The sequence below is a fragment of the Bison bison genome, unplaced genomic scaffold (assembly GCF_000754665.1).
Source record: "Bison bison bison isolate TAMUID 2011002044 unplaced genomic scaffold, Bison_UMD1.0 scf7180017864042, whole genome shotgun sequence".
In the NCBI taxonomy this organism is placed as follows: domain Eukaryota; kingdom Metazoa; phylum Chordata; class Mammalia; order Artiodactyla; family Bovidae; genus Bison; species Bison bison.
Genome location: NW_011494614.1, coordinates 1,865,552 through 1,882,221, shown reverse-complemented (window position 1 = coordinate 1,882,221; position 16,670 = coordinate 1,865,552). Strand labels below are relative to the sequence as shown.

Below are 16,670 nucleotides of genomic sequence, written 5' to 3'. Positions count from 1 at the left end.
ACAGCTGCATATCTGAGGTTATTGATATTTCTCCTGGCAATCTTGATTCCAGCTTGTGCTTCCTCCAGCCCAGCATTTCTCATGATGTACTCTGCATAGAAGTTAAATAAGCAGTGTGACAATATACAGCCTTGACATACTGGCTCAATACTTGTTATTATTTTATTTCCCATTGGGTCTAAGATAGTAAAATGCTCAATACAGTTTGAAAAAATAATAGAAAATGAATGAATAAATATTGCTCTTCATTTTATAATTTTGTTAAGAGGACACTATTCTTGGGACCAGAAGTCACAGGATATAAAAAGAAGTAACAGGCATATAACAAATAGGTCACCAAAATAACTCTGAGTTATTGATCTATAGCTTAGTTATTTTCTTCTAAAGTCATCTTGACTCAAAGACAACCAGTTAATCAGAATGCAAAGGTACAAATAACCATTAATCTTGAAACATAAATATTAATGCTGAAAAAGCCCTGAATAGAACACTCTAAAAAATGGACATGAATATCATATAAATGGATATGTATTCCTCATTTTGTGGTCAACTCATATGTACCTGAATGCAAAAAAAATAAGTAAGACATTCATTTCAGGATGTCATTCTTTGGAGAAATAAGAATGAAAGTACAAAGTCAAGAAAATTGAAAAACATACCCAGCTCATAGAAATATTCTTGAGAATTGGACATCAGTAACTGTATTTAAATTGCCCATTTCACTTTGTATTACTTTTTCAGTAAAATAAAGACCGTTGGGTAACTCAGTAATTAAATGATTATGGAAGATGTTCAACAAAGCCCATTCTTTATCTTTTTCAATAAGAACACAAGGAATATGATGCTATTAAACCTTATATATTTAAACACCATTAATCCTAAATTCAGGCTACTTAAAGAAAAATTCTCCTATATAAATTATTCACTCTGTACCTTATTTATTAAATTACCTAATTTGAATCTCTAATTTTTCAAGTTATAGGCCTTGCCACTAATATTATTGTCATTGTGAGAGTAGTTTATTAACATCATGGTAAAGATTGATCTCCTTGATCTCCATATTTGAGAGCAAAATTTGGGACCAGTTCATGAAAGGCATCTATATTATGGTTAAAAGCATGGAGTTACATGTACACTCCTACATCAATTTTTTTGTTCACAACCAATCCCCAGGAGTTGGGAGTCATGGCTGAGGATTGTTTGGTCACAGAGTCAGAGAAGAGATGATGTTCCATGACTTTCTACCGTGCCCAGAGAGGCCTGTATCAGTCCACCAACTCAGCTTCTTTGAAGCCCACTCATAGCAGTTGTCTGTGTCACGAACACCTATGCCTGATATAAAGCCTACCCCAGGCTGCCTGAAGCATTATTAAGTCCTCTTCTACCTGCCAAATGTCCTGAGATCGAATATCTAGAGCATGATACCCTCCTGGAGAGTGATAGTTTCCTCCTGCCAGTGGACTATACTTCAGTCCTTGCACTGAATCCCTCATTATCCACTGCCTCTCTCTACTCACTGGTTCACCAGGGTCCCTTCCAAACTTAGACTCCTGATTTGGGAGTGTGTTATCTATCCAAAGCCCTACACATCTGCAGAAGCTTACCCACTGCCTGTCATTCATAGAAAAATCAGTTCAATTCAGTCGCTCAGTGGTGTCCAACTCTTTGCAACCCCATGGACCGCAGCATGCCAGGCTTCCCTGTCCATCACCAGCTTCCGGACCTTGCTCAAACTCATGTCCTTGAGTTGGTAATGCCATTCAGCCATCTCATCCTCATAGAGAATAGATGTGTGCAAAATGTTAACTTATTTATGGTGTTCCTACATTGCTAGCAATGTCTTTGTACTCACACAGCTCAGCAAATCTGTTATATTTCAACCTTGAACACCTAGCTTTATGATAATGTGATCTCCCTCCTCTCCCCACCCCACCAACTAATTTCCTCTCCACTGACCTAACTCCACCCCCCCAATACCACACCCAATTTTACAAAACACAGATAGTCAGTGAGTATCTGGATGTACTATGGATGACCATGAAGGAATTCCAATATGAGAGGCCTTTTGGTCTCATTCTAGGACACATGTTACAAGCACACTGGAAGCTGGAGAAACCCCATACTAAATGCTATAGTCTAAATGTTATCTAAATGTGCTTCCATTATTCATATATTAAAAATCTAATGACCAAGGTGAGGGTCTTAGTAAGAACACATTTGAGAATTGATTTGGTCATGAGGTGAAACCCTGGTGAATGGGATTAATACCCTTATAAAAGAGGTCTTAAATGGCTAGCTCTCCCCTTCCATCATGTGAGGATGCAATGAAAAGCCTGTGAGCTGGGAAAGGGCCCCAGTTCAACTTCCAGAACTGTGAGAAATAAGGTTCTGTTATTTATAAGCAACCTAGACACTGGTATTATATACAGAAGCTCAAACAGACTAAGACAGGGCCCTTTAAAGAATCCAACTTACTCTCCTCTTTATGGATTCATCCCATCCTTTCCTGTTTCTTATTACCCCCTCAAAAATCCTGCCTCCCATTATGTTCTAAAAGTAGGACATTGCAACCTAGCATATGATGTAAAAGTGCCAGATTCACAGTGACCCATGCCCAGGTGCAATACCCAGTCAGTTGGGAAAGAGGAGCTTGAAATCAGTGCTACTCCATGGTTAAGATGTTCATATCTGAGTTTGAGTCCTGGACAAGTTATTTAACCTTGTAAACCCTCAGTTTCTTGATCTTTGAAATTGATGTAATAATAGTAAGTGCAGCATATGGCTTTTGCCAGGGCGAGATAAAGCATTTATAGTACAGTTTCTGGCATACAGAAAACAATAAATACTGATTATATTTCTTATTGTCATTGAAATAAATGTTGAAGGAACCCAACAGCTTATCTTTGGAATGCTTCAGAAAATATTTGTTGATCTTTCAACAGGCAAACCATAGGAAATGATGGCTTAGCTCCATTTTTGATTGAAGATACAGAGGTACTACCTGAACTGGACAAACATCTTAATAACTCCTATATAAACCATGACTCAAACCACAGAAGGCTTCTGAAAAACATATGCTCCCCCAAACCCATGTAAGTATTATTATATGATGGATCAGTGTCGTCATACACTGCTTCTTTTTACCATTTCAATCACTTGCTTAATCTGGCTTGTTACCCAGTTCTCTCCTATTGTTATTTCCCTTATTTCTCTAGAATACACACTTTTGACCAGCCCCACCTCCACTTTTAAACACACACCAAGCTCCCAGAAGTTCACTTTGGATTAAAGCTATCTACTCTTTGAGAAGTCATGATTACTAGTATTTAATGTGTATTTGGAGAAGGCAATGGCACCCCACTCCAGTACTCTTGCCTGGAAAATCCCATGATGGAGGAGACTGGTGGGCTGCAGTCCATGGGGTCACTAAGAGTCGGACATGACTGAGCAACTTCACTTTCACTTTTCACTTTCATGCATTGGAGAAGGAAATGGCAACCCACTCCAGTGTTCTTGCCTGGAGAATCCCAAGGATGGGGGACCCTGGTGGGCTGCCTTCTATGGGGTCGCACAGAGTCAGATACGACTGAAGCGAATTACCAGTAGCAGCAGCAGCAATGTGTATTTATTCCAAGCAAGACATTCTGGTTACTGTTTTATATTGAATTTCCTCTTGTTTATATCTTAAACTTCTCAAATCTACCTCCTTGCCTCATCTTTATTCATTATTCCCCAAATCCAATACTATAGTTCCCCAGATCTGTCAATTCCACTTCTTTTTATTTCACTAATTCATCCACTTTTCTCCATCCCCACTGCCACTATCTTAATCCACGGCACTCTTTTTGCTGCTCAAAGTACTGAAATTCTTTCCCTATTCCTTCCTTTCCCACTTTCCAATTTACTCTCCATTTTTTAACAGAATTTTTTATTTATTTATTTTTTTGATGTGGACCATTTTTAAAGTCTTTATTGAATTCATTACAATACTGGTCTGTTTTATGTTTTGGGTTTTTGGAACCTGCATTAGAAGGTGAAGTGTTAACCACTGGACTGCTGGGATGTCCCAACATCAGTCATTTTTAAATAAGAATGTGATTGAATCTTTTCAATAACTTCATTGTCCCCTGGAATCAAGGAAACATATCTCACAAGGGCCTTTCATGATTTGCCCCACCAGTCTTTCTAACCTCATCACTCACTATACTTTCCTCATTTCCTCTGATATAACATGTATGGACTTCTTTCATTTGTTTGGATCAAAAGCCAAGGAAAGGAACAAACAATGACTGCCTGTGCAGGGAGAGACAAAGAGAGTCCACCCACACTCTCTTCGGCAATTAAGAGATAGTGAGGTGAATTGAGAGCTTAGCATTGAAGCATATACATCACCATATGTAAAACAGATAGCTTGTGGGATGTTGCAGTATAACACTGCGAGCTCTACCAGGTACTCTGTGACAAGAGCTCTAATTTTTTTTCTACAAAGACATTAAGGACTACTTGTGAGATTGTTTTCTATTACACAATGGGACAGCTCAAATAAAGTAGCTAATCAGGTACAAAAAGTTGAAGAGAGGAGGAGTTCAAACCCTAGGATATCTGAAGAGTGGAGAGAGAAGACAGGTATGTTGCCAGACTTTGGAAATATAAAGATTTTTTAAAAGATTATTATCCCAGTTTTCAAAACACTTAGAGTCTAATTGGGTATATACACAAGCAACAAATCATAAGACAAACCTTATACTGTAACTGTAGAGATGCAGGTTTGATCCCTGGTTCTGAAGATCCCCTGGAGAGAGAAATGACAATCCACTCCAGTATTCTTGCCTGGAGAATTCTATGGACAGAGGAGCCTGTCAAGCTACAGTTCATAGGGTTGCAAGAGAGTCAGACATGACTTAGCAACTGAACAACAGCAGCTAGATACTATAACTTTATATAAACTGCTTCAGGAAATACAGAGGTAACATAGAGGAGGCTTGGCTGGAGGACTTTCTGGAACTTATGGCACATCCAGGTGGAGAAATCTATTCGTGTATGTGGGTTCTGAGTTCATAACAGTGATCTCAGTGGAAGGCATAGATGAAGCCAGGAGACCAGACAGAGAAGGGGATAAAATAACGACTGAGTGTTGAGACCTGGAAATACCAGATTTAAAGAGGAGTTTGTTTCATGTAAAACTGAATGGAAGAGAAGTAAGAGGAGAAAAAGAGAGAGTGCTATCATAGACCTCATTGGAAGAGTTTTCTAAAAAGCCGGCAAGCTGGCAAGGGTTTTAAATGATAAGAAGAAGTTATATAAAAAGAACAACAAAAAAATGCCCTTAGATTTAGAAAACAAAGATGATTGACAAACTTAGCCACAGCAAGTTAAAAGGAATGGCCAGGAAAAAACACAAAGAGATGATCTGAGGACAGTATATGAATATGTAGAAAAAGAGTATAATTAGATTTCAAGTGAAGTTGGATATAAAATAAAGGTTACAGATAGGATGGAATGTTGGATAAGTGGTTACAAAAAGCTCATTAGCTTTGGCTTTTTGTTTTCAGGTTTAAGATGAGAAAGCTTAGATATGATTGATTATATACTAAAGTAAAAGAACAAAGTTAGAGATTTTGAAGATACTGGAAAGAAAGAAAACAATTTTTAGAAAAAGATCCCTGGAGATGTGGGAGGTGGGAAGCAAATAATCCAGCAGACATGGTAAAAGTAACGGGAAACATGTAAACATAACAGAGGAATTGTGTCTGATGGTTGGTTGGTTGATTTCTCTGTTGGTGTCAGGGATAAGACAAGATTTAAAAGAAGTACATATCTGGTAGCCACTGCCCATTATTTCAGAGAAGGCGATGGCACCCCACTCCAGTACTCTTGCCTGCAAAATCCCATGGACGGAGGAGCCTGCTAGGCTACAGTCCATGGGGCCGCTAAGAGTTGGACACGACTGAGCGACTTCACTTTCACTTTTCACTTTCATGCATTGGAGAAGGAAATGGCAACCCACTCCAGTGTTCTTGCCTGGAGGATCCCAGAGACAGGGGAGCCTGGTGGGCTTCCGTCTATGGGGTCGCACAGAGTTGGACATGACTGACTCGACTTGGCAGCAGCAGCAGCCCATTATTTATTTAAGAAAATACATTTTAATTGATAGGCAATAAACAAAGATAAACATGTGAGTCAAAAACAAATTTAAAGTAGGAGGTGTCTTGGATGAGAGAGAGAGAGACCAAGGAAAGAGACAGAGAGATAGAAATTCTTTACATATTATTCTTTTATTCTTTATCTGGCTAATAAAAATCTCTTACCCTTAAACTTCCATGTTAAAAAAAAAACTGGCTATTTAAGGAAAATAATATGTAAACCATGAACTTCCAGATGTTCTAGCTGGTTTTAGAAAAGGCAGAGGAACCAGAGATCAAATTGCCAACATCTGCTGGATCATCGAAAAGGCAAGAGAGTTGCAGAAAAACACCTATTTCTGTTTATTGACTATGCCAAAGCCTTTGACTGTGTGGATCACAATAAACTGTGGAAAATTCTGAAAGAGATGGGAATACCAGACCACCTGACCTGCTTCTTGAGAAATCTGTATGCAGGTTAAGAAGCAACAATTAGAACTGGACATGGAACAACAGACTGGTTCCAAATAGGAAAAAGAGTACATCAAGGCTGTATACTGTCACCTTGCTTATTTAACTTCTATGCAGAGTACATCATGAGAAATGCTAGGCTGGAGGAAACACAAGCTGAAATCAAGATTTCCAGGAGAAATATCAATAATCTCAGATATGCAGATGACACCACCCTTATGGCAGAAAGTGAAGAAGAACTAAAGAGCCTCTTGATGAAAGTGAAAGAGGAGAGTGAAAAGGTGGGCTTAAAGTTCAACATTCAGAAAACTAAGATCATGGCATCTGGTCCTACCACTTCATGGCAAATAGATGAGGAAACAGTGGAAACAGTGGCTGACTTTATTTTTCTGGGCTCCAAAATCACTGCAGATGGTGATTGCAGCCATGAAATTAAAAGACACTTACTCCTTGGAAGGAAAGTTATGCCCAACTTAGATAGCATATTAAAAAGCAGAGACATTACTTTGTCCACAAAAGTCCATCTAGTCAAGGCTATGGTTTTTCCAGTAGTCATATATGGATGTGAGAGTTGGACTATAAAGAAAGCTGAGCACTGAAGAATTGATGCTTTTGAACTGTGGTGTTGGAGAAGACTCTTGAGAGTTCCTTGGACTGCAAGGAGATCCAACCAGTCCATCCTAAAGGAGATCAGTCCTGGGTGTTCACTGGAAGGACTGATGCTGAAGCTGAAATTCCAATACTTTGGCCACCTGGTGCAAAGAGCTGACTCATTTGAAAAGACTCTGATGCTGGGAAAGATTGAGGGCAGGAGAAGGGTACGATAAAGGATGGGATGCTTGGATGGCATCACCGACTCAATGGACATGGGTTTGGGTAGACTTCAGCAGTTGGTGATGGACAGGGAGGCCTGGCATGCTGTGGTTTATGGGATCGCAAAGAGTTGGACATGATTGAGTGACTGAACTGAACTGAATCCTCATTAAAATCACCCTCAACATAATCATACAAGAACGGGAATCTAAAATTCTGTGGCATTGAAACAGCTATAGTTGATTCAACTCTTACGAGGCAAACACATGTTAGTGACAAATCAATTCTATCATAATTGTGAATATTGTTTCCACGGATGAGGAAGAAAACAATCCAAATTTGAGACAAAGAAAATTATGATGGTTAAATATCTGGTGTCAGTATGGAGCAAAACAATTTCTTACCTGCCAAGTTGACCCTATGGACTGTTGCTCACCAGGCTCCTTTGTCCATGCGATTCTCCAGGCAAGAATACTGGAGTGGGTTGCCATGCCCTTCTCCAGGGGATCTTTCCAATGCAGGGTTCAAACCAACGTCTCCTGCAATGGCAGGTGGGTTCTTTACCAGTAGCGCCTCCTGGGAAGTCCCATCTGTTACTTTAGAGTAAGGCAATTTTGCCGTCACAGTTAAACAGCTTTCAAATGTTAAAAGATAATAATTTCCAAGCCTTTTAAATGTCAAACTTAACTTGCTGTATTGATATAGGTGTTTTGGTTTTATAGACCTGAGGAAGTTAGCCAATCTTTTATTTAATCTGTCACTCTTATTAAGATAAATTTTTTCCTGACACCAGGATGGATATCCCAAGAAAAGTTGCTTTCCCTGGACATATGTTCCACTTGATGAATTTAGGGAGAGAAGGAGATTCTGCTAATTCACCCAAAAGAGAAGAATTGAGGAATCCGTCTGTCTTGAGTAGAGAGTTACTCAGTTCAAGGTTAACAATCGATGACAGACACCATCCAGTGGCTTATGCAATTCATCTGGATTTGATTAGCACAGATGAATAGTAGCTCCCAGAGCAATGGTGATAAAGTATTCATGGAAGAGGACAAATGTTTCTGCTTTCAATGGATTTCAGGTAATCTGTGCAACACTGAGATGTTCAGACTACATGGAAATAAGCAAACAAAAATGGCAGTAACAAGGTTGCTACAAGTCAGTCAATAGAGTGTCCTCATTAATTACAGTTTCTGATTAATATTTACTATTAAGACTTTTTTGTAAAGAAAATCTTAAAAATATTTTTAAAGATGTGTCAAATATATAAGATCATATGTTGCCATAAAAATATTATTATAAGTCAGATTACCACCTTATGACAAATGATCCAAATTAGTAGGAATAGTATATTTAGAAAAGACAAACTATAAACTTTAATAAATACAGATATCTTATATCACAGTTTCCTTTTTAAATTACCTATATTGAAGTACATAGTTTTTAAAAGTTGATCAGAGGGAACTTAATGATTACCTCAAAATATCAAATTAATTTATATTATTTTCTAAAATTAAAAAGATATTTATGATCCTAAATAAATAAAAAATAATGCATAGATTAAAAATGGATTAAATGGCTATTTAATTGGATTTAAATGTTGTGATTACATTTAAAAATATTTGTTCCTCTTAAAGAATAAGTGACTATGTTCAGAAGAGTTTCCTTGACTATATTGACCATCCAGATCATTGTGACAGGCCAGCAACATTAATGATTTTAGAACACATTATGTAAAAAAAAAAAAATCTTGAAATTATAGTAGTAGTCATTGTCTTTTAATTATGGTAATATAATTGAAAAATGGAAAAGTTCCACAAAATAAAGTTATGTAAGACTCTATTTGCCCTCCTAACCCAGGCAAACATCTTTTTATATTGTAATTTTATATGAAACAATGAGTCATCTTTTTGTATACCTATAAGAAAGACAAATCTAATATTCCTTCTTGAGGTCTTCTCAGCGTATACAACAATATTGATCTCTCAGTGGTGTATTCTTATTGAAACTGAGTTTTTCAGGCCATAAATATGTAACGCATTATTAAACACAGGATCATGACATTTTGGAAAAAAAAAAAGATTTATAATATATTACAAAGTAGGAGTTCATTCTGATGACCCAGATCAAGAATAATCCTAGAACAAGTAAAACTTTTTGATTAAAATATCTCTTATAGAAAGCTTAGCAAACCATGAAGATGAGTAACTTGAAGTATAGTCATAAAAATAAACAGGAAAGGGTAAAGGAAATGATCTTTTTATGTTATTTAACCATACTGAGTTCTGATGCACTATTTTCAGCTGTAGCAAACTCTTTGGACAGAAAGTTAAAGAGATACTATCTTCTTGAATAATTAATTAATAAGACTACAATAATTTCAAATTTTAATTCACTGCACTACAAACTTTACTGAGAATTGCATTACTGAGCATTGCCTCGAAAGTGGCTTTGTTAGTATTTAGGATTGCCCTGCCAGAAAGCTATAAAGCAGGTCTTCACATCTTTGTAAGTCTCCAGGAGTACATCTAATTGTCATTTCTAAAGCTCCCTTCACTTACAAAACCAAGCAAATATTATAATGTAGAAGCAGAAATTGTAAGTGTGGCAAGATGTTGCCTGATGATTATTGGGTAATTGCTGGACAGTTTTCAAAATCTCTACAGCCATAAAACTAGTTTTAGGTAAGATTCAAGATCAGATTGCTATATGACTTGGTATAGCAACTGGAATAATAATCTCAAAGAAGATACAGTCCTCAACTTTCATTCTCTACCACACTTCACACTCCACCTCAGCAAGATCCTTTTTTCAAATACAAATCAGTTCAGATTGGAAGAGATCTCAAGAATCAACAGGTTTAATGGTTTGCAAACTTTCTTTTGGGCAATGAAATTGTCTTTTTTCCCCCTAAGGCAATTTATATAGAACTGTATACATGAAGGGGATTAAAGTGAAGCATCTTTGGTTGAAAGGAAGCGTGGGGTGCACAGCCAAAGAAGAAGCTTTGCTATCATCCTTACCAATCTGGCTCCACATCTAGGGGTTTGCGGTGTGTGTATGTGATGTTACATATTGGCTTACACATATAGGCTTATGTTTATGGATATGTACATATATATATATATATTTGCATGTGTCTGTGTATATATAAAATATAAACATGTGTGTACATATATTTGCATGTGTCTATGTGTATATAAGATATAAACATATGTATGTATATATAATCTTCCTTCCAACCCTGAGTATTTTATTTTCAAACTGAAGAAGAAAAACTTTTTCTTTTAAAGGAGTTGGATTTCTTCCCCAATGATTTAATGGGGCTAATATAACACTTATATCAAAACCTGACACAGAATTTTTAATAAGTAGAAATAAATTCCTCAAAACCCACAGATTTTTAATTTTAGCAAGTGAAAACCAACAATACATGAACATTTTAATTCACCATAACCCAGTGAGGCTCGTGCTTGGAATGCAAGCATAATTTAGGATGATTTAGGAGAATGACATTAAAACATGCATAATATCATATAAGAAACGAATTGCCAGTCCAGGTTCGATGCAGGGTACAGGAAGCTTGGGGCTGGTGCACTGGTGCACTGGGATGACCCAGAGGGATGGTAAGGGGAGGGAGGTGGGAGGGAGGGTCAGGATGGGGAACACGTGTACACCCGTGGCGGATGCATGTTGATGTATGGCAAAACCAATACAATATTGTAAAGTAAAAAAAAATAAATAAATAAAATTGAAAGATGACTAACACAATATTGTAAAGTTTAAAAATAAAATAAAATTTAAAATTAATAAAAAAAATTAAAAAAAAAACACAGAATGGAACAACAAAAAAAAAGAAAGATAGAAAAAAAATCTCAAAGTCAACTGACATAATCCAACACGTTGAAAGAATAAAGAAGAAAAGTCACACTGTGATTTCAATAGTTGCATTATAAACATTTGGCAAATTCAGTAACCATTTATGCAAAAAACTATCAGCAAACTGGGAATAGAAGGGACTTTCAATATAACAAAAGCCAGCTGTGAAAACTCTTCAGTTTTTTTTTAGTGAAGCATTGAACAATGTTCTCCTAAGATCCAGAGCAAGATAATTGTAATCAATATTCCTGTAAGCCCTAGCCAGTACACTAATAAGAGGGAAAAGCAAAGCATAAAGACTGGAAAAGAGGAATTAAAACTCTCTCCAGAGAATTTCTGTCTCTGGTTACAGAAGTTATGATTGTTTTTGTAAAAAATCCTGCTGCTGCTGCTAAGTCGCTTCAGGAGTGTCCGACTCTGTGTGACCCCATAGACGGCAGCCCACCATGCTCCCCGGTCCCTGGGATTCTCCCTCCAGGCAAGAATACTGGAGTGTGTTGCCATTTCCTCTTTCAATGCATGAAACTGAAAAGTGAAAATGAAGTCACTCAGTTGTGTCCAACTCTTAGTGACCCCATGGACTTCAGCCCACCAGGCTCCTCCATCCATGGGATTTTCCAGGCAAGAGTACTGGAGTGGGGTGCCATTGCCTTCTCTGAGAAAATCCTAGGAAATGTAAAAAAAAAAGAAGAAGAATATATGAGTGAAACTTTCAAGGATATGATTGGGAAGGTCAAAGTAAAAATGAAATGTATTCTTGTACACTCTCAATGAACATTTGAAAAATTTTATTTTAGATTAAGTTCCAAAATAAGTCAGGGATGAATTCAAGAAAAGATTTGCAAGACTTCAGCATTGAAAAAATAATATATTATTTAGGAAGTTGAAGAGGACCTTATGCATTACTTGAAAGTCTCAATAATGGTAAGATATCATTCCTCCCCTAAATTTATAGGTTTAATGCAATACCAATCAAAATCCTATTAGTGGTTCTTTCTTAGAAGTTGACAAAATATCCTATTATTTTGATGGAAAAGACATGGAACACAAGAAACAATTGTGAAGATAAGAACAAAGCTGAAGTCAGCATGGTATTAGCATAAGGGTAAAATATATAGATCAATGGAACAGAAGAGAGAAGTCAGAAATAGTCATGTTATGGTCTTTATTTTACACTCAAGCATCACTGTAATCTAATGAGAAAGGATAGTCTTTTCAGTGAATACTGCTGGAGGAACAGGGTGTCTGCATGGGGGAAAAAAATGAGCTTTGAACTCCACTTGACAAGGGTGTACCTGTTGAGTCACTGCCACTGCTAAGGTGCCCCCAGAACTGTCTCCTAAAATACCAATTTGGATAGGATCCACTCCATATTTTGTAAGAATTTTATCCTGAAGAAAAAACTTGACTGCAGTGATGCTATCTTGAAATGGAGCAGGAAAGTGGTGTTGAGGGGCTGGCTAATCTATAGCTTTAAAACAAAACAATTTTATTTAAACAATTTTTTAAAGTACGGTTTATGGCTCTATCTGTGAATGTAGCTTTCAAACACCAAATGGATGCAATTTAACACCATGTTCTCTTGTTTAATCTTCCAAATACCAAAACTGAGTTCTCTACTAACTTCTTATATGAATGACTCAAAATTGACGTTAAAGTTTTCAACCTTGTATCTGAGGTCCATGGATGGCATTGCCCAGGAGAAGTATGGAGAGTATTAAAACTCTCAAGAACATAAACATGAATTTAGTGCAAGTATATTTTGGATTGGAAATGCCCTATAGCTCATGTCATATTCTCAATGTAACTAGCAATCTAAGCATTAAAAATAAAAAATCATATGAATTTTTGAAGGCAGTAGATCTAGAGCATACTCTAGGCAAATGTTCAATTTTTTCAAAGCAATTAGATAAAAATTATACAGACTGGCAATGCACATACCTCATTATGAATAATGCACAGGAATTGATTCTAAATAATTTTTTTGAAATATAAATAGTATTTAGATATGCTAGAGAGCTTGCTTGTTTCTGGTATTGATCAATTGATCAATTCATTTGCAAGGTAAACTATCTTACCATCCCTTTAATGGATACAAATGGATTTTCCCCCAACATGTGTGGACCAGTAAAAACAGGAGAGTACTTCTGTTAACCTGTTCTCAGGGCTAACTTTTTCTTTTCATTCTTCAGAATGCTAAAATTAGTAAGTATTTGTACTTAACATTAAATATTGGTGAGATAATTCTTATATGTTTATTATAATTTATATTTAGAAAATCCTAAACAAAGTATAATTTAAACATAGGTATGTACCAAAAGATGTTGGTTTCTAGTTTAAATACAGTACATTTAAGCTTTTAGAGCTAAAAACAATAAAAATCATAAGGATCTGATAGACAACATAAGCAAAGCACAAAAATATCACTGTATTAAAACAGATTTAAAATCAATGATTTAGATTACTCCAAAAGCTATGGAGGTAGAAAGAATATCCTAATATTATAAGTTAGAAGTATCCCTGAAAATAGAAGTTCTTCCTTGTTCTATATGTAACCATAACAACAAGGACAGAAATCACTGCTTAGATGACCCATTTTTAATCTGTTTTCTCTCTAAACTTTCATAGCTTCCAACTGAAAAACCACTGCCACCAACTACAAATGTCACAATGATACCACTATGTCATCTAAGAACTGTTGGATTGGAAGTCTCTAAGGATAATTTTGTTACTATAAAAAGGGGAAAAGGGAAGAGGGGGAAGAATTCCTCCTGGGAATGTTGGCTTCAGATATCCAGACTATGATATCTGGATATCCGGATATCCAGACTATTTCCAGCATGAGTAAGAAAATACGGACCTGTCCTAAGATATTCTGGTATGCCCTTGCAAAATACAGAATGCAAAATCACTTTTCCAAAGAGTGGCTTAAAATTCTCAGCTATTCCCAAATTTTCCCTCCTCTATTACTTCCAAACAAGAATTACTGTAAGTTAAAACATTTTATTATTAGTCTTAATACAGCATACTATCCCCAGTGTGTAATAGTTTATTAATTTCTTCCTATCTAGCTGGATTACTTGGGGCATAATTAAAACCTTATATAACCTAAATTTTATGTGTCTAGAGCAATAGTCTTTTCTAAAAATGCTCACCCTGGGATGTCACTCAGAAATTCTCACAATCACAGAAAAGTAATGACATACTAGATCCTCTTGAAGATCTATGTTGCAATGGGGATGAATAAAATACATTAATTAAAAAAAAATCTATTTGAGGCATAACTGATTTGATTTGGAAATCACATCTCTACTGGATAAAGGCAAAAATCACAGTGACAAAAAAAAAAAAAAAAAAATCATTCTCTTACTCCACTCCCACAACCAAGCTTGCTTGCCGTCCATCTGTTCAGAAGTCAAAAGTCTTATGCTCTGAAATAAAGAAATAAGTGTCAAAGTACTCCCTGTAATTAAAAAGCAAGAGAAATGATTATAAGTATGACCTTGGAAAGAAATGTGACTTGTCAGTGTCACATAGAAACATTTATTTCCTTTTCCTGTTTCTATGCAGAGGGACCTGAATCACCATGACACACTCTGCAGTAATGTCTTCCAGGAGTCAAAAGATGATTTTGTTAATTGGTGTTCTGTGAGAGAGAAGCTGGGTTCAACTTCAACCCCCTCTGATTTTCTCATGCCATCTGCTGTCTGTACACAATGATCCTCCCCAAAACCTTCCGTGGCTTGTTGTGTTTTCTTCTGCTCTACTCATCAAGGTAGCAAGTTTCATATGGGTTAGTCTTAACTTGAGTGATGTGTATACCTCAATGCACATTCTCCAAAGCTTTCTTTAGAAATAATGGTTATGTATTAACTTCAATATATTTGAATTTTGTGTTAATATTTCAACTGGTTAATATTTCAGGGGATAAAGAAAGGGATAGATGTATTGACTCTCTAAAACCACAACACTGAATAATATGGTTCCTCCAAATCTCCATATTCTTTGATTATGAAATGGTCCAATACATTATGAAATGGTCCAATAACCTTGACATTTAAGACAGAATGTAATGAAAAGCAACTACATTTTGAGAGAGGTTCTTGGAAATCAGTGTATGGACTTAGATGGACATGTTCATTTTGTCATGCTTGGCACACAAGCCATCAGCTCTCCCTCCAGTGGACACACACACACACACTCCTCTCTTCCCAGTTAACCCCAACTCCAGTTTGTCAGCACCTGGTCACAATATTTTGGCAAAACTGTGACATTTGCGATGTACTTACCACAAATCCTAGAAATTCAGAGAATTCTCAAATCATAATCAAATTTCAAACTTTTGTAAGGTGTTCTGAGCATATGAACAAAACTTCAAAGTAAAAGCAAGAATACACAGAACTATACAAAAAAAATCTTCACAACCCAGATAATCTTCACAACCCACCTAGAGTCAGACATCCTGGAATGCGAAGTCAAATGGGCCTTAGGAAGGAAGCATCACTATGAACAAAGCTAAGGGAAGTGATGGAATTCCAGTTAAGCTATTTCAAACCCTGAAAGATGATACTGTGAAAGTGCTGCACTCAATATGTCAGCAAACTTGGAAAACTCAGCAGTGGCCACAGGACTGGAAAAGGTAAATTTTCATTCCAAACCCAAAGAAAGGCAATGCCAGAGAATGTTCAAAACTGCACAATTACACTCATCTCAGTTCAGTTCAGCTGCTCAGTCGTGTCCAACTATTTGCGACCCCATGAATCGAAGCATGCCAGGCCTCCCTGTCCATCACCAACTCCCGGAGTCACCCAAACTCATGTGCATTGAGTTGGTGATGCCATCCAGCCATCTCATCCTCTGTCGTCCCCTTCTCCTCATGCCCCGAATCCCTCCCAGCCTCAGGGTTTTTCCAATGAGTCAACGCATCTCACATGCTAGCAAAGTAATGCTTAAAATTCTCCAAGCCAGACTTCAACAGTACGTGACCATGAACTTCCAAATGTTCAAGCTGGATTTAGAAAAGACAAAGGAATCAGAGATCAAATTGCCAACATCTGCTGGATCATCTAAAAGCAAGAGAGTTCCAGAAAAACTTCTACTTTATTGACTGTGCCAAAGCCTTTGACTGTGTGGATCACAATTAACTGTGGAAAATTCTGAAAGAGATGGGAATACCAGACCACCTGACCTGCCTCTTGAGAAATCTGTATGCAGATCAGGAAGCAACAGTTAGAACTGGACATGGAACAACAAACTGGTTCCAAATAGGAAAAGGAGTACGTCAAGGCTGTATATTGTCACCCTGTTTATTTAACTTATATGCAGAGTACATCATGAGAAAGGCTGGACTGGAAGAAACACAAGCTGGAATCAAGATTGCCGGGA

General features: G+C 36.9%; 1 pseudogene; it reads right to left on the bottom strand.

Moving 5' to 3' along the window:
- The window catches only part of LOC104985313, a 21,732-nt pseudogene that overhangs the window by 3,790 nt on the left and 1,272 nt on the right, over window positions 1-16,670 (bottom strand).